Here is an 18,758-nt window from a genome sequence, read left to right on the forward strand (position 1 = left end):
AATCACAGTAAAACAATAAGAAATGTTATATCTCTACTGTGCATTTCCATTATGGTATCTTGTTTTACTGTGTGCACTACTCCAGCTTGTTTCAGTACTTTTTATCAATGTGCTATGGTCCCTACTCTAGTTGAAAATTCCTGTACTTGTTTGTTAACTTTTTTTGTAAATAATTATTATGACTGGTGAACCCACGCATACCGCATCTAAAATGGTGCTGCATGCTTCAATTATCGTCTAAAAAGTGAAGTATCCATTACGCTTCGTTGTCAGCTACGTTCGGCCCGTTACGCAGCATTTCAAATCAAGAACTGTTCAAAAACACCTCTGCTATCCACGTATACCGAAAGAATTGGTGCTGCGTGCCCCAGTTATATCAATAATTATTGTCTGAAAAGTGAAGTATCCATTACACTTCGTTGTCAGCTATGTTCAACCCGTTACACAGCAGTACGAATCAAGAACTGTTTGAAAAGCACCTCTGCTATCAAAGTAGCCTCTATGACAAATGCGGACGATTTCTGTTATGAAGGAAAGCCATCAAGTGCTATCGCCAAATCGACACTTTTTGCTGTCAGCAAAGATGAATGGGACACAAAGGAGGACACTGGTAAGTCTATGAAGAATGCATTGTACATACTGCGGTATACCAAAAGGCACTTGTTGGGCCAAAGCAATGTCAAACAGTGAAAAAATCAAGCCCGTAGCCTTAGCCGTTATCGAGTTACGCTTGTCTGAAGGCATCAGTCGGTCAGGCAGTCAGTCAGTTGAAAATGTCATTAAATGTTTTTTTTTGATTCCGAAGCAACTTGTTGAAAGCATTTCAGGTCAATCTGAAAGCTTGTTTGGGCTTAGTTTTATCTAACCAATACTGTCTCATCGTCGTCAGGGGAAATTGAGGCTGGTTTTTGGGTGATATTATTTCGTGGGCCACACCTACTCCTTTGTGGTCCTTACTGTACAGTACTATCATACTGTATGATAAACATGCATATGATCATTACCTAACTAGATAAGTAAACATATTGATAGACAAGTATAGTCATTCATGAAGATTACATATCCGCTAATAATTATTCACATGAAAATGAAAATAAAAATGTATAGTCTTTCCTTACTAAATTATTTTGTTGCAAAATTGTCTGTCCACAAAACTATGTGTAAAACTACAAGCGTCTTGATAGGAAGGAACTCCATCATCCCCAAGTGAACAAGTCATCACTCCATTATTAGGATCAGTAAGTGGTGGACAAGGAACTGCAACTTACAACTGCAGTTAATACACTTACATACATTTATGTATAGGCATGTTTTATTGAATTCATCAATTGCCATACACAGTCTGTAGGTATGATACAATAGTTCACAAGGAAGCAAGTGTCCTATGTGGCTATCAAACCAATAATAAATCAAGACTCACAGTAGTGAGGTGTGTGGCCAAGAAACTATGAAGTGCACACCCAATTAAAAGACACGCTGCCACTACTGTGAGTTATTTACATGTAGGGACAGTTTTGCAATATTAGCCCTGGAATATGCAACATCGGATTTTTATTGCGTTACATAATAAAAAACTCTTTAGTTGTCATCGTAGTTTTCTTACGACCTCACTAAAATAATAATATTGACATATTTCACTTTATTTCTCTACTTTGTGTTACACTTATCGTCATGTTATACCAGTCAACTTACTTGTGTTTGTACCGGCCATCTATCTAGCACTGATATTTTCTAATTCTGGTTGGCCCTACGGGTATTTTCTCTGTTCAAACCTCTAATCCCTACAATAACCTTTAAAGACATGATGTGGACACAAGCCCTAATGTCTGACAAACAAGTTGTGAAAGTGTGCAGAGCCAAAAGTTCCTAGGGAAGGTGTTTTAGGCAGAAATCTTTTAGAGTCCGTTTAGTGCTACGTCTCATGCGAGCATTTATAATCGGCAGATGTCTTATAAACAAGGTGTGAAAGCGTGAAGAACATACAGACACTAGGGAAGGTGTATAAATCATTAGTCAATACTCCATTTAGTGCCATGCACCACTTATGATGCAAGAAATGTTTTGCAAGTTGTGTGGAACGACCAAAACTCATGCACACAGAGTCACAAACCACGAACCACATTCCAGACAAAACTTTGCTGCCCTACAGTACATACATTATGAAAGCCACAACACAAGCTCCAACTTAATTAGTACTTTGTGGAAGTGTGAAACATAGCTGACAACAAAGCATAACGGATACTTCACTTTTCAGATGATAATTGATATAGCTGGGGTGCACGGCACCATTTCTTTCTTTCGGTATATGTTTGGATTGCAGAGGTGCTTTTTGAACAGCTCTTGATTCGTAATGCTGTGTAACAGGTTGAACATAGCTGACAACAAAGTGTAATGGATACTTCATTTTTCAGACGATAATTGATACAGATGGGGCACGAGGCGCCATTTCAGATGCGGTATGCATGGGTTCACCAGTCATAATAATTATTTACAAAAAAAGTTAACAAACAAGTACACAAAAAATTAGAATTTTCAACTAGAGTAGGGACCATAGCACATTGATAAAAAGTACTGAAACAAGTTGGAGTAGTCCATGATATTAAATCACAGTAAAACAATAAGAAGTGTTATACTCCTACTGCATGTGCTCAAGATACCATAATGGAAATGCACAGTAGGGATATAACACTTCTTATGCTTGTTTCAGTACTTTTTATTGATGTGCTATGGTCCCTAATCTAGTTGAAAATTCCAATTTTTTTTGTGTACTTGTTTGTTAACTTTTTTTTGTAAATAATTATTGTGACTGGTGAACCCACGCATACCACATCTGAAGTGGCGCCGCGTGCCCCAGCTATATCAAGTATCATCTGAAAAGTGAAGTATCCATATGCTTTGTTGTCAGTTATGTTCAACCCGTTACACAGCATTTCGAATCAAGAACTGTTTGAAAAGCACCTCTGCAATCCATGCATACTGAAAGAAATGGTGCCGCGCACCCCAGTTATACCAATTATCGTCTGAAAAGTGAAGTATCCATTACGCATCATTGTCAGCTATGTTTAACCCATTACACAGCAGTACGAATCAAGAACTGTTTGAAAAGCATCTCTCCTATCAAAATAGCCACTATGAAAAATATGGATGATTTCCATTACAAAGGGAAGCCATCATGTGCTTCAGCCAAATCGACACTTTTCGCTGTCAGCAAAGATGAATGGGACACAAAGGAGGACACTGGTATGTCCATGAAGAATGCATTGTACGTACTGCGGTATGCCAAAAGGCACCTGTTGGGCTGAAGCAATGTCAAACTAACATCATAGATTGAGTCTGTCTGGTGGGCATCTAATCCTAAAAGAATGCGTAGAGATTGGGTCCTCTTCAGCAGTTGATTCAATAACCAGAATGTCAATGTCAATAACTTCTTGGTTTTCAATTTCCATGTCATTTTTGTCAAGGCATTGTGAACTGTCCTTCAATAGCTGATTGACATGTCTTTTCCATCACTGACGATAATTTAATTCCACTTGGTAGGACACTGGTCCTAATACTCCCTTAACAATTTCCGGTAACCACGAAGGATGACTACAGTAGTTGCGGACAAGTACTTTGTCACCTTGTTGAAAACCTCTGGCTTTATATATATAGAATGACCATCATGGTATTGCTTCTGACTTGTCTGAACATGCTCCACATGTTTGGTAATGTCAGGGAGAACAAGGTCTAAGCGTGTTTTGAGCTATCTACCCATCAGTAATTGACAAGAAGGTACTCCTGTTGTGCCTTGAGGTGTAGTACGGTAGTTAAGTAAAACACGTTGTAGTTTAGTGTCTAATGAATTACCATCCATCTTCTTCAATGCAGCTTTACATGTTTAGATGTCTTGTTCTGCAGGTCCGTTACTGGCTGGGTGATATGGTGATGAAGTTATTTGTCTCACACCATTTGCAGTCAAGAACTCTCTCATTTCAGTACTTGTAAAGGGTGAACCATTGTTGGATACAGTTGAATCTGGGATGCCATGGGTGACAAATAATGTTTGCAACTTTGTGATGGTGACTGATGAAGTAGATGACTTAGCAGGAAATACCGCTATCCACATGAAGAAAGCATCAATGACTACTAGGACCATATGGTTGTCAATGGGACCAGTGTAGTCCATATGTAGCCTACTCCAGGGTCTCTCTGGAAATGACCAAGGGTGCAAGGGAGCCACTGGGGGCAAATTCCTCGAGGCTTGACATGCCACACAACAACTGGCCATAGATTCTATGTCTTTATATATGCTGGGCCACCAGACTACCATTCTTGCTCTCCTTCATATGTGACATTCCTTGATGGGAATTGTGCAACTCCTCTAGAATGCATTGCCAACCAGCTTTGGGAATGATGACTTGATTCCCCCATAGTACACAACCATTACAAACTGATAATTCATGTCAACATGAAGAGTAAGGGTTAAATGATGATGTTGGCCAACCCCGAAGGATGTATGAGTGAATTCATGATAAGACTAGATCTCGATGAGTCAAATTCTTGATTTGTGCTATTGTAAGGGGTCCAGTTGAATAGCAGTACTAGTTCTGCATGCACAGGCACACCTTTATCAGGTGCAAGTACTGGAAGACGACTCAGGGTGTCTGCATTAGTATCGGTTGGTCCCTTCTTAATGGTGTACTCATATGAAGCCAGTGCAAGTGCCCACCGTTGTATTCGACCAGATTCCATGGCTGGTACTGGTTTGCTTTCACTAAACAAACTTTGTAGTGGCTTATGGTCAGTGTTGAGGGTAAACCTGTGACCAAAAAATATGTGTGAAACTTTTCATTCCAAAAATCAAGGTTAATACCTCTTTTTCCAACTGGCTATAGTTACGTTCTGCAGTGTTAAGTGTTCTGGAAACGTAGGCCACTGGTTTTTCATCTGTATTGTAAACTTGAGATAACACAGCCCGATGCCATACTGTGAGGCATCACATGAAAGCACTAAGGGTTGGGAGGGGTCATAATGCACCAGCAGTGCAGGTGGAATGTTGGGATCAATGTATATACTGGCTTTGCTACCTTGCAAGGTACCAAGCTCATCGGCGAACACTTCATCAAAGGATTGTAACAACTGAGCAAGTTGGTTGTGGACATTGGTTGGACCAGTTTAGTGGGATATGTCCTGCCAATTAGTGTTGGGCCATTTCCAGCAATGATCACCAGGGGTAACACATACATTTTACCATCATACTCTACATTGCACATAACCTCAACCTTAATACGGAGTTCCTCTCCTGAATAAGTACACAAGTTCTCCAGTGACCCCTACAGCTCCTCTGATGAAAACTCCATGAATTTGGTTTCAGTCAAGATGGAGACTGCAGCACCAGTGTCGATTTCCATTGGAATTGGATTCCCATTTAAGCTCATAGTAACATGTATGGGATCCATGTTAGTAGCTGTGGCTCTTGTGTCTTGGATTGTAAACAAGGGATTTTCATCATGCTCCTTTTGAGCAGGTTCCTCTGCTATTATATTGGCTGGCAAGCATGTTAGTAGCTGTGGCTCTTGTGTCTTGGATTGTAAACAAGGGATATTCACCATGCTCCTTTGAGCAAGTTCTTCTGCTATTATATTGGCTGGCAGCTTGGCCAGCCAATATAATAGTAGAAGACCACACTGGTTGTTTGCTGTGACAGACTTTTGCCAAGTGGCCTGTCTTGTTACAATTTGAGCATACTGTGTTCTTAAATTGGCACTGAGGTGCTTTATGGTTGGCTCTTCCACAACAAAAACATTTGACTGAACTGAATGTTTGTTGCTGTGACACTGTGTGTACTGGATCAGCAGGCAGGGAGCGTTGAATATCTTTTGTGCCTTGAATTGCAGACTCTAGAGCTAAAGCTATCTCCCGAGCTTGGCATAAGTGAGGCTCTTCTCAGCTAACAAGCGCTTCTGAATCTGTGCATCATTTATGCCACACAGAAGTCTATCTTTCAGCATCAACTCCAATGTGTCACCAAAGTTACAATATTGCGATAAGTGCTCGCAGTTCCTCAATATAGGTGGCTACCGACTCTCCTAGCTGCCTTACTCTGGTGTTGAATTTAAATCTTTACACTATCTCTGAAGGTGGGGGGCAAAAATGTTTCTTCATCACCTCCACCAATTACTTGAAGGAGTTCTCTGTTGGGGTGCTCGGGGAGATCACGTTTCTTAGAATTTTGTATGCCTGTGTGCCGATAGAACTTAACATATCGCACGCTGCTTATCAGTGTTAGTGACACCAATAGCAAGGAAATAGAACTCCATCCATTCAACGTACTGAATCCAGTCATCACCCAAAGTAGGGTCGAACTCCTCCAATTTCCCAAAAGAAGTGGCCATCGTGGGTACGAAGTGTGCTTGTCGCCAATATGTGGCATCTTCCAAACTAGGTTCAAGGCAATCGCTCACAAACACAGTTCAACATCATCAATAGTGAACTATTAATGGAATCAATACACGAGGTAGGTGCGCATGCATATTGGTGCATTACATTATAGTGTCATCACAACAATGTTGTGATGTTAACACTTGTCAGCAGGGATAACTTATGGTTTACCAAGTGGATGAGCAAAAACTGGTTTAAAGGCTTCTTAACTGGTTAATTGGCTGACCTAGACAACACCAGTTAATAAACAACTTTTTGTATACTGGTTCACAGTACTAGTATTCAGTTAGAAACAAATCAGATCAACTGGAAATAAGTTACCCTGCAAAGAGTTCAAATATTTTCAAGTCACCCTGTAGAGAGATCAACTTGAAACAAATCATTCTGTATAGAGATCAGGATCACCCTGTATCGAGTTCAGCTAGATGGAAGTCACCCTGTAGAGAGATCAGTTAGAAACGAGTCACCCTGTAGAGAGATCAGTTAGAAACAAGTCACCCTGTAGAGAGATCAGCTACATTTCAAATCACCCTGTAGAAAGATCAGTTAAATAGAATTCGAGGAAAACGGGAATGGGACGGGAACGGAAAGTAGGAACGACTCACGGAAAACACCTGAAAAAGGTCATCATGCAATTATACAGGTTGGACAGGTCGAATTTTACAGTACAATGTTTCTTTGCGGTAATGTTTGGATCCTTTCACTAAAACGATTGAAGCACTCTAATAGAGCAGTCACCTGCATTAAAATACTCTAATAGAACAGTCAAAAATGTTGTGCTACTATCTCACCAGGGACCCACATTGATGGCCTGTGAATTGATGAGCTACAGCTGTCATAGATTAGGTATGTAGACTAGTTAAGTCATCAACATTGAAAGTTAGCTACTCCTTTGACACCATAAATTTAAAAAATATTCAACTATTAACATTAAAATAATACTGATATGAAAACTGAGATTCACAAAGTTAACTAGCAGTGCCTATTATAGAAAACTGCACCTATGCTTTCAGATAAGAAGTCATATGATGGGAGTATGCATGCAGCGCTGGTATGCTTGTCAAGCTCCAAGTGCCCCATGACTGCTCATATAGTCCTTAGTCTTCTCATTGGAGCCATGCACCTATACATACTTCAGCTGCCACATGCCCATAATGTGACATTTTCCTGAGGTTGCAGGTACAACTTCCCTCATCTATACGCAGGTAATGTCAGTTAATTAAAATCCTTTTTATATCAGTATAAATTTTATGGTTTCATGGGAGTAGCTAAGTTTTGATGTTGATGACTTAGCTAGTCTATATACCTAATCTATGACAGCTATATAGCCCATCAATCCACAGGCCATCAATGTGGTTCTCCGGTGGGATAGGTAACAAAACATATTTTGACTGTTCTATTAGAGTATTTTACTACAGGTGACTGCTCTATTAAAGTGTTTTGAACATTTAATGGAAGAATCCAACAGTACTGCAAAGAAGCATTGTGCTATAAATCCAACCATTATTAATGGCATGATGACCTTTATCAGGAATTTTCCGCTGGTTGTTTCTGTTCCCGTCCCGTTCCTGTTATCCTAGAATTCTATTTACCCAGAAAGATCAAATCACTCCATAGAGAGATTAGTTAAAAACAAGTTACCCTGTAGAGAGATCAGCTTGAAACTAATTACCCTGTAGAGAGATCAGCTAGAAACAAGACACTGCGTAGAGAGGTCAGCTAGAAACATGTCACCCTATAGAGAGAACAGCTGGGCAAACTCTCCACAGGGTGAGTTGTTACACAACTGATCTCTCTACGGGGTAACATGTTTATAGTTGAAATCTTTACAGGGTGACTTGTTTCTAGTCTACAAGAAAACTATCCTGTAGAAAGTTCAGCTATCTTGCAATTCTTTCTGTAGAGAGTTTAGTTACAGTAGGTTATGAGTCACTCTGTGGTGAGCTAAACTACAAACTATTCACCATGTTGTTAAAAAGTACAGCTACATTATGAGTCTCCCTGTAGAAATTTCAGCTACATACAAATTTGCCTGTAGAATATTCAGCTGCAAACAGTTCAACCTGTGTGACTTAAATTTTTATCATCAATCAACACAATTGTAAATTGCTAAATAATATTGCCTACATGTACATATAGCTAAACAAATCATTAAAATATTCACCCTCATAATAATCTTCTCCCTGTAGTAAAGAAAAAAAGACAAGTGAAAAAGAAATACCTAAAGCTGGCTATAGGCTGGCTTTAGGTATGAAATTACAAAAAGAAGTGATATCTAATAAAAAAAACAGTTAAACTGTAAAAAAGGGTGCAGCCTCCAAAAATGCCAAGGTGAAAAAATCAAAGGTGGCGGCCAAGAAATGGCTGCGATGGTAGGTTAATGGTAAAATTTTAATAACAACAATTCAGATGAAATTGGTGCCAAATCCAAGTGAAACTTGGAGGAGGCAATGCAAATTCACGTTATTAAAATTTTTGCTATTGATATACCATCACAGCCATTTCTTGGCTGCCACCTTTGATTTCACATCTTTTTCACCCTGGCTTGTTTGGAGGCCACACCCATTTTTTTACAGCTTGGCTGTTTTTTGATTAGATACAGATATCCATACAAAAACAGCCAAGCTGTAAAAAATGGTGTGGCCTTAAAAATCCTGGGTGAAAAAAAAGTTGTGAAATCAAAGGTAGCGGCCAAGAAATGGCTGCAATGATGTTAATGCAAATAAATTTTAACAATGCACACAGCCGTTATAAAATTTTTTTAGCATTAAAATTATTGCAGCCATTTCTTGGCTGCCACCTTTGATTTCACAACTTTTTTCACCCAGGCTTTTTAAGGCCACACCATTTTTTCACAGCTGGGCTGTTTTTGTGTGGATTTCACTTCTTTTTGTACTTTATAAGGCCCCAAAACCAGCCTATGGCTGACTTTGAGGTTTGTTTTTTACTCACATTTCTTCTTTTCTATGTAGATACAATGTGATGATTGAAGACAGACTTATAAATGTATTTCATTGCATGATTCAATTCAATATTTTATAATATTATTGTAATACTCTATAGAGCGCACATTTTTTTGAGGACTTCTAATAGAACAATGAGCATTTATTCACGCAAAAAAGATCAAACTTCTGTCACGACTACAGGGTAAACTGAGCATAGAAATACCTTGAAAATTGGTGTGTAGATAGGCTGATCATCATAGCAGTGCCTTTTGATAGTTTGAATAGTAATAGAGTCACAGCGACAAAGTTTTAAGCAAAAACCAAGCAAGTGTAAAATTGCGGGATCAAAATATTCTAATAGAGCAGTCACCACGGGGTTAATAAGGTGTGCAAAAAATGCGAAAAAAACTTACTAGAGTTTGAACCAGGGACCTCCACACCTAACGCCTGCATCCTTAACCATTGAACAAGTGCTACCTTGGCTGATCACCTCACTTAATTTCTGCTTTTATAATCAAATGCTTGTAATTTCATAGATCTACCAATAGAAGTACTAGATTGTTCTAGAAAATTCTATGTAAGTGATGGATTTCTTACTTGTGACACTTCCTGGGTTGTTGGCTGGTTGCTCACTTGTCAACTTCTTATCTGGTGGGTTCTCTGTGCCAGCACACAAACTGGTGTGGTGCTTATGAGTACAAATTCAACAGTAGTGTTTGGAATGACAATGTGACACCTTGTGTCTTCCTAGACAGTTGAAACACAACTTGTTTTGTCTTACAATGTCCAATCATTGCTTATGATCCCTTACAGTGTGGCAATTCACAGGAGTGTGGATACCATGGCAAATAAAATACATGATAAAAATTTCCTCTCAGTAATACCTTGCGTACGCTGTGGTTTTCTGTCAGTGTTTGTAACAAGGGAGTGAAAGTACAGGCTGCTGGTGTTTGGTGACGTCACCTGTTAGTGCTGGGTGGTATACCAGTATATTAATATACCGCGGTATGCTTATTAAACTAGTACAACGATATTCAAACTTTGACCACACCAGTACACCTGATATGGCAGGATACACCCGGATACTAAATTAACTTATTAATCCAGCTCATCCAGGTTAAACAGGTGAAACAGCGTGGTTGTAGAAGCGTGTCACAGTGTGGAAGTGCGTAAAAGGAAGCTTTTCTCAATAACTAATAAGGTGGCGAAAGTTTGGTTGTTCGTGTGGAGGTTCATGGTTGTTTTAACTTATTTATTGTGTGGCTTCCAGGCGTGCTACGCAGCATGCATACCAAGTGGCAAAAAAGCCTTATAACAGCAGCTGTCAACACAATGGCTTCATCATGGCACAATGTCTCAGTATAGCCTAGCAAGTTACAACTGGTGTTAAAGCCAAGCTGGTGTCAAAGTCAAATACCAGGAGTAGGAAGCTTTACAGAAAAGGTGAATAGAATAATCGAACATTTCAAAGATCACCACATGTAGATGAAGAAACTAATCCCCTAAAGTGGTGGTCTGTGCATGCGTCATCTTACCCAATGTTGGCAGCACTAGCTAAGAAATATTTGTGTATTTCAACATCTAGCTCTGCTTCTGAAACGGTATTTAGTACATCAGGTAACATTGTTTCAAAATAGAGAAGTTGTCTAAAGCCTCACAATAGAATTAGTGTTGTTGGCACACAATCTATACCTTTTATGCAATATAAATTTACAAGTACAAGTTTGTAATAACTATTAAATTTATTATGCGCATGACATTAGTTTTATGTGTAATGTGAACTATATATTAACGTAATTGAAAAATGCACTATAATTATACTGCCATACCGTGGTCCATATACTGGATACCGTCTGTAAATTTTTAATACCGCCCAGTACTATCACCTGTACCCATATCTAGGATACGAATCTCACGGAAAATTACTTTACAAAGGTCATCAAATGTCCACTCATCTGTTCCATGAGCTCAGGCCAGTTTAAGCCTGGTTTCCATTAGCAGTTTTCCCATTATACTAGTGATTAACATTGCTCCATACTCACTAGAAGGTTTATCTCAGATCGATGTGCTGCTGACTACTGACGAAAATTGTTTTGACTCAACCAAGATATTTCCTTTAGTGGTAGTGATCACCATTTGATTGTTAGCCATTTCTATTCTTGGGGGATGTGTGTTGAACCCACTTCTCATTGGGTAGTTGTTGTTCGAAACTTTCAAAAACTTGATGTGGATAAGCTTGATGAACTTCTTACTTGTGATGATATTTGGGATGATGTTTTGTCAAAGTTTGAAGATCCCTCTGATTGTTTAGAGTGTTTTAACTTGATAATGAATGAGCTGTTAGATCTGCTAATTCCAAGAAAAACATTAAGAGTTCGTAAAAAGGATTGTCCTTGGTTATCCAGTGTCTCCCTTGTCAAGATTCGTCGCTTACGTGATATTGCTCATCGCAAAGCCCTGAAATCTGGCTCTTCTTTAGACTGGTTGTCATACAGATCTCTTAAGAACAAGGCAACATCTATGCTGCGGTCAGCTAAAGTGGCATATTTTAGTAACTCTCTTAGGAGTAAGCCAATAAAGTTCTGGCAACATTTTCAATGTCTGTCTAAACGTCCCAAAGGTGCTTGTGATATTCAGCTATCAGCTACAGCTAATGAATTAAACTGCCATTTTATATCAATACCACACAAGACTGTTGCTGGCCTAACTAGCTCTGTTCCAGCTACTGAGTATGTTGAGAAATTTCTTGAGGATAAAACTGTGCCTACTCTCAAGTTTGTTCATGTTAATAATGAGACAGTGTCATCAATTATTGCCAGCTTAGACACTAATAAGGCTACTGGAGCTGATGGTCTTCCTGCTCGATTTCTAAGAACCTCTCCTCATATGGTAAGACTTATTACTTTTTAGTTAAAAGTGCATTGCCAGTTCTCTGTTTCCTAGTCAGTGGAAGCAAGCTGTTGTGACTCCTGTGCCAAAATGTAATCAATGCACCTTTTTGTCTCATTTTCGACCAATCTCTGTGTTACCTGCATTATCTAAGGTCCTAGAATGTGTTCTACATAATCAAATTGTTTCACATCTTGCTAAATATAATCTACTTTCTGCCCACCAGTCAGGTTTTCATTCTGGGTATTCAACACAAGATGTATTGATATATGTTACTGATAAATGGCTTAAAGCTATTGATGAAAGAAAATACACTGGTACAGTATTCTTAGATCTAGCCAAGACATTTGATACTCTTAACCATAGAATTCTATGCTCTAAATTGAGCTATGTATTATGGATTTCGAGGAACATCTTATGACTTGTTGAGTAACTATCTTTCAGATCGACAGCAAAGAGTATTGTTTAATGGAGAGCTATCTGACTGGGAAACAATATCAATTGGTGTGCCTCAAGGATCTATTTCAGGTCCCTTGCTTTTTACTTTGCATAATAATGATTTGCCAACTGTCATCAAAGACTCTCTTTTGGATTTATATGCTGATGATGCTAAGTTGTACTGTAGTCATTCAGATGTGTGTGTTGTAGAGAGTTTGTTACAGTCTGATTTAAATGCTATGGCTTGTTGGCTATGTAGTTCACAGCTGAGTTTAAATATTGTTAAATCTAGCTCAATGCTCATAGGAAGTCGACAAAGAATTGCGAACAAATCACTTAATGTGTCAATTGGAGGTACCTTACTGGCTCAGGTAAATTCTGTTCGATATTTAGGAGTTTTAATTGACAATACATTGTCCTGGACTTTACACATCTCCAATGTGGTCTCCAGTGTCAAGGTTTCATGTTGCCGCTATTATTCGTTATGGGTCACTGCCACCAGTGGTACTTTGTCTTCTGTATACTGCTTTTGTGTTTCCGTTACTTGATTACTGTGATGTTGTTTGGTGTCCTACTACTGCCAAGCTGACTGCAATGATTGAAAGAGTACATTCCAAGTTTGTTAAGAGGTTACCACCATCTATTAGATTGTCTTTTACTTTAACTGAGTGACGACGGTATCACACAGCTATTCAAGTTTTTAAGTCAATACATAAATATTCCCTGTCATATCTGCAAGGTATTTTTGAATATTCTAAAGATGTAACAGGTCATGTTGATCGCAATCTCAATTGTCTTTTTATTCCTAGAGTTTCACACAATTATGGAAAGAGAAGTTGTATTTTCTTGGGTCTGTTCTGTGGAACAATTTAAGAGTTGCAGTTGTAGAGGCTGCTTCTTTGTCTGTGTTTAAAAAGTTGTATTTTCATTACCTTGTTTTGTATGTGTGTGTATGTCTGTTGTATTTATTATTGCAATTGTTTAGTGTATGTGTGTTTGTGTTTTGTATTTAGCTTTATTGTATTTTACTTTTAATCTTTACAGGGCTCCAATGAAAATCAGTATTCAGTTACTGAATGGATCCCCTGTTAAAAAATTACGATTACAATTATCAAGTGAGGTAAGAGAATGAGTATATTTGTGCTTCAATTGCATCATAGAATAGTTTTAGTGAATTAAGTGAGTTAGTTGGACCTGGTAAATCAATCAGTACCTTCATGTGAATACCGATTAATTTGTGGGGTTGTCCAAATCTGTCTTGTAGCAGTGCTACTGAGTGGTCATAGATATTATTGGTGAGTGTGAAACCAGTAGTGACCCTTAAAGCTCCTCCCTGTAGCTAAGCATGAAGATAATTCAGTTTCTGCACCCCAGGGTTATTGTGTACAGCTGTTTCAAAACAATCCCAGAATGATTGCCAGTATAGAATATCTCCAGAGAACATTGGAATACATAGCTTTGGTACGCGAGTAATGTCTTGAGATTTAGAGACCCCTCCTATGGCAGTGCATTCTGGGGAAGCCCCTGGGAAACTTGCATCTTGGTACGCTCACGTGATTCTGTAACAACTTGACCAGGGGTGTGTTAAATTGGAGGTTGAGTTACTTTGCAAACTTTGAGGATATGAGCGAGTTTAGCAATGTTTAAGGACACGAGGAAACAATATTCTTCAGATTCGGTGATTTCCTTTTCCAACTCCTCCTCCTCGGTGATCTCGGTGGCTATCTTAGTGTCTAAATCAGTTGTTATGGTCTGTTTTCTCAGTGACTGTTGGCAGAGATCTGCAAGCATGGTTAGATCAGGCTTCGATGATGAGAGTCAGAGTTGAACAGTTTGGCTATTTCCATTACTTTCGAAACTAACTTCTTGAGGTGAACGCAGTACAGTATCAATATATACGGTGGTGTGCTTGCCTCTACGGGTACCGTTTTACACCACGGTACCAGGTTGAAACATTTGCGATGATGATCGAAAAGGTTTATCCTGCTCACAGCAACAGTAAATGTTGTGGGGCTGATGATATAGTAGGTTCTATTGAAGGTGATAACAAGAGTGATAACTCGTGACAATCTCTTCACACTACAGAAGCCATAACTACATATATACCACTTTGACACCTCAGATCAAAGGAAACCACAGGGTTATATATATCACATATTTCCCTGACCACAGGGTGATATCTAGATATCGCCCTGTGGTTAGGGCGATATCATGATATAGCCCTGACCACAAACTGCCTTTGATGCTGAGGCAGCTACAAAGCATTAGTTCCCTTTGATTGTTTATATAGAGATGCTTAAAGTTTCGCATTGTGAGTTTGAATTAGAGCTGCTTAAAGTTTTGTATTGTGGGTTTGAGTTAAACATGTTGGTTTAGTTAGGGGCATTGTTGTGAAGCAAAAAGAATTGAGTGAGTCAGCATTGCATAGTTCAGTCACTAAGCATCACTAAATAATCATTTTTGTAATGAGGGGATTGTTTTTCTACAGAGTACATTTCAACTGCATGAAAAGATGCCTCAAACATTCACAACCTATATGTCTAAGTGTTTATTTTAGCACCTTAGGTTGCTTTATTCATCCACAATGTGGTTATTTGGTTTAAAATGATATCACTACAACCAGTGAAACCCACAATCATTTCATTTTTGTGCCCACAATTTAAACCCACAATCGATGTTTGCAAACCTCTTTATAAAAGTAATGTGGTGAATGCAGGTTTGTCTTTCCTTCACTTATTAGGTGAACATACCAGAGTGGTATATATTACTTATACCATGGCCACTCGAGATTTGCCTGATCAAGTGTGTGTCGTGCGGCCCAAGAAGCCGGCGCACCACACCCGTGAGTATATTGTCAAGACACACGGTAGTGTGTCGTGCGGCCCAAGAAGCCGGCGCGCAACACCCGTGAGTATATTGACAGGAAGAACGAAAACGTCATTTTCACACCTTTGTATCTCGGTGATCACTTATCTGATTGGGACCAAATTTGCTACACAGTTGCCCGCCAGCCAAGGGAGTCTACATTCCAAATTTGAAGGAAATCGCTCCAGCCATTTCCGAGATACGAGCTACCAAAGTTTCGTTTTTTTCCTTCGTTTTTTTTTTCTTCTTCTTCGTCTTTTCGCACACTTGCAAAAATTGCTATAACAAGCAAACGCATACTCCGATCGCCTTGAAATTTGGCACACAGAAAGGGAGTCCAAAGGCGAATCCTAGCATCAAATGTGGTACAAATCCAATGAATGGTTCAGGAGTTATGACCGATTATTCGCGTAAAACAAGATCGATTTGTTGTCACGCCTACAGGGTAAACCGCTTCATGGAATGAGTTGAAAATTGCTATGTAGATGGAGTAACCATCGTAGGAGTGCCTTTTGGTGGTTTGAAAGGAATCGAGATAAAGACCACGGAGATATGACACAAAACCCAACCTGTGTCACAATTACGCGATCGATTTTTATGAATAAAAAAGTATTAGTTTTCACGCCTACTAGGCAAACCGCTTAGAGCAATGAGCTGAAAATCGGTGTATAGCTGGAATAATCTTCATAGAAAGTCCTTGCAGTAGTACAGAAGAATCGGATTACAAACCACTGAGTTATGATTCTAAAGCCAACTCCGTGTAGCAAATGCGAGATCGAGATACTCTAATAGAACAGTCACCCTAATAGAGCATTCGGCTAATTTATTTACTCCATTATAGAATTTTATTACATCACAAGTTATTCTGTAGGGAGTTCAGCTGCAAAAAGTTAATCTTATAGACAGTTCAGCAAGAAGACAGTCACCATGTGGAGAGTTAAGCAAATATATCACTATAGAGATTCAGAACATTACAAGTCACACTGAAGAAAGTTCAGCTATAAACAAGTCATGCACTGTGTAGAGAATTCAGCTACAATTAAGTCACTCTCTAGAGAATTCAGCTACACAGAATTCAGCTACACACAAGTCACTGTGGAGAGAGTTCAGCTACAAACAAATTACCCTTTAGAGTGATCAGCTACAAACAAAACACTTTGCAGGGTGTTCAGCTGCAACAAATCAACCTTTAGAGCGATCAGCAATGAACAAATCAACATAAATCTACTTGTAGAGAGTTAAGCTAGAAAAAAATTACCCTGTAGAGAGTTCAGCTACAAAAAATCACCCTGTAGAGACATCAGCTAGAAACTAGACACAATGTAAGGAGTTCAGCTACAAGCAAATCACCCTGTAGAGAGTTCAGCTACAAACAAACCAACCTGTAGAGCGATCAGCTAGAAACAAATTACCCTGAAGAGAGGTCAGCTACAAAAAATCACCCTGTAGAGATATCAGCTAGAAACAAATCACCCTGAAGAGAGGTTAGCTACAAAAAATCACCTTGTAGAGAAATCAACTACAAACAAAACACTTTGCAGAGAGTTCAGCTACAAACAAATCAACCTTTAGAGCGATCAGCAACAAACAAATCAACCTGTAGAGAGATAAGCTAGAAACAAATCACCCTGTAGAGAGTTCAGCTAAAACAAATCAATCTGCAGAGAGATCAGCTATGTACAAATCACCTTATAGATAGTTCAGCTACAAACAAATTACCTTGTAGAGAGATCGGCTACAAACAAATCACCCTGCAGAGGGAACAGCTACACACATATCAACTTGTATAGAGATCAGCTACAAACAAATCACCCTGTAGAGAGATCAGCTACAAACTAGACATCAACTACAAACAAAACACTTTGCAGAGAGTTCAGCTACAAACAAATCAACCTTTAGAGCGATCAGCAACAAACAAATCAACCTGTAGAGAGATAAGCTAGAAACAAATCACCCTGTAGAGAGTTCAGCTAAAACAAATCAATCTGCAGAGAGATCAGCTATGTACAAATCACCTTATAGATAGTTCAGCTACAAACAAATTACCTTGTAGAGAGATCGGCTACAAACAAATCACCCTGCAGAGGGAACAGCTACACACATATCAACTTGTATAGAGATCAGCTACAAACAAATCACCCTGTAGAGAGATCAGCTACAAACTAGACACAAAGTAAGGAGTTCAGCTACAAACAAATCACCCTGTAGAGAGATCAGCTACAAACTAGACACAAAGTAAGGAGTTCAGCTACAAGCAAGTTACACTGTAGAGAGTTCATCTACAAGCAAATCAACCTGCAGAGCAATCAGCTAGAAACAAATCACCCTGAAGAGAGGTCAGCTACAAACAATCATCCTGTAGAGAGATCAGCTAGAAACAAATCACCCTGAAGAGAGGTCAGCTACAAAAAAATCACCCTGTAGAGAGATCAGCTAGAAACAAATCACCCTGAAGAGAGGTCAGCTACAAACAAAACACTTTGCAGAGAATTCAGCTACAAACAAATCAGCTTGTAGAGAGATCAGTTACACACAAATCAACCTGTAGAGAGATAAGCTAGAAACAAATCACCCTGTAGAGAGTTCGGCTACAAGCAAAACACCCTGCAGAGAGTTCAGCAACAAAGAAACCACCATGTAGAGAGTTCAGCTGCAAACAAATCACCTTATAGAGAGTTCAGCTACAAACAAATCACCCTGTAGAGAGATCAGCTAGAAACTAGACACAATGTAAGGAGTTCAGCTACAAGCAAATCACTCTTTAGTGAGTTCAGCTACAAACAAATCAACCTGTAGTGAGATCACCTACAAAAAAGCACCTTGTACAGAGTTCAGCTACAAACAAATTACCCTGTAGAGAGATCGGCTACAAACAAATAAACCTGTAGAAAGATCAGCTACACACAAATCAACTTGTAGAGAGATCAGCTACAAACAAATCACCCTGTAGAGAGATCAGCTAGAAACTACACACAATGTAAGGAGTTCAGCTACAAGTAAATCACCCTGTAGAGAGTTCAGCTAAAACAAATCAACCTGCAGAGAGATCAGCTACAAATAAATCACTTTATAGACAGTTCAGCTACAAACAAATTACCTTGTAGAGAGATCGGCTGCAAATTAATCAACCTGCAGAGAGATCAGCTACACACAAATCAACTTGTAGAGAGATCAGCTACAAACAAATCACCCTGTAGAGAG

General features: G+C 39.0%; 1 long non-coding RNA gene across 1 annotated transcript in view; it reads left to right on the plus strand.

The window, feature by feature from the left end:
- The window catches only part of LOC136250857 (uncharacterized), a 383,395-nt gene that overhangs the window by 21,378 nt on the left and 343,259 nt on the right, over nucleotides 1-18,758 (plus strand). The window lies entirely within an intron of this gene.

The sequence above is a fragment of the Dysidea avara genome, chromosome 3 (genome assembly GCF_963678975.1).
Source record: "Dysidea avara chromosome 3, odDysAvar1.4, whole genome shotgun sequence".
In the NCBI taxonomy this organism is placed as follows: Eukaryota; Metazoa; Porifera; class Demospongiae; order Dictyoceratida; family Dysideidae; genus Dysidea; species Dysidea avara.